We start from the raw sequence: 1,275 nt of genomic DNA, 5'->3' as shown, positions 1-1,275 counted from the left end.
AACTCAAGCTTAGTGCATTACTGTCAAAAGTGTATAAACATTAAAATAAACAAGAACTGAACATGTAATATTATTAGTAACTGCACTTATTAATGCAAAACGATAGTAATTTTATCATATATATATATATATATATATATTTGTCATATCCCTCTGAAATTAAAAGAATAGTGCACATTGTAATTTCTATGAGTTAGGGGTGGGCGATATGGAAAAATTATCATATCATGTTTTTTTTGTTTTTTTTTCAGGAATATCACGATTTTGTCACGATTCTTTGTCATGTTGGTTTTACTATTTTTCAAGTTGTCTGAGCAGTAAAGCCAACCTAATTTCCATATTAAATATAACAAACAGTGCTTTATTTCTACAGTAGGTGTATTTAGAAGTAGCATTCAAGGAATTAAATTAACAAATATAAAACACTAAATACATCAATTATACATTGATTCTTAAAGCAACTGTATTAAAGTTCTTGTGTTGTGTTGTTTTATTAACATTAAAAGGGATAGTTTACCCACAAATTAATTCATTTACTCACTCTCAAGTTGTTGTTTTTTTTTAAACCTGAATGACTTTCTTTCTTCTGTTGAACATAAATGTTATTTTGAAAAATGTGGGTATAATCAAACAGTTGCTGGTCCCCAGTGACTTCCATAGTAACTTTTTTTCCTACTATCAAAGTCAATGTGGACTAGCTACTGTTTGGTTACCCACATTCTTTAAAATATCCTCTTTTGTGGACAATTTAATACAGAAATTAATACAGGTTTGGGACAACGTGTGAGTGAGTAAATAATAACAGAAATGTAATTTTTGGGTGAACTATCCCTTTAATGACAGTCGGCAGCATCTTTAGTACTGTCCCTTTAAGAGCTGCATGCATCTAATATATAGGCACATATTCGTTTTTCTTTCAACTGTTGACATAATCCACTGAGTCTGTATGTAAACCTTGTGTGTTTTGACAGTATTAGCGCGGAAGATAACTTAATCCAGTAACCAGGCGCTGTTTTAATGTGTGCGTGCGTGCTACAGCTATACACGCTCAGAGAAAGCGCACGTCAGAACAGCACGTGAATGGAGAATGAAACGTTTAACCGGCAAGGCTTTAAAGCAGATGCAAATAATGCCCTTTTGTGATTGCGAATAAGTGCCGTGTCCTGTGAGAGTAACTCTATCGCCGAGTTAACACTGAAGTGAATGTATGTGGCGCTGTACAGTATATTGATACGGCGGCGCCAGAACTGCAGCTGACAGAATGTGCTCTGTAGC

This window comes from Sinocyclocheilus anshuiensis, unplaced genomic scaffold (assembly GCF_001515605.1).
Source record: "Sinocyclocheilus anshuiensis isolate Anshui unplaced genomic scaffold, SAMN03320099.WGS_v1.1 scaffold2560, whole genome shotgun sequence".
Taxonomy (NCBI): domain Eukaryota; kingdom Metazoa; phylum Chordata; class Actinopteri; order Cypriniformes; family Cyprinidae; genus Sinocyclocheilus; species Sinocyclocheilus anshuiensis.
The sequence above is the reverse complement of the archived record's forward strand: the minus strand, read 5'-3'. Positions refer to the sequence as shown.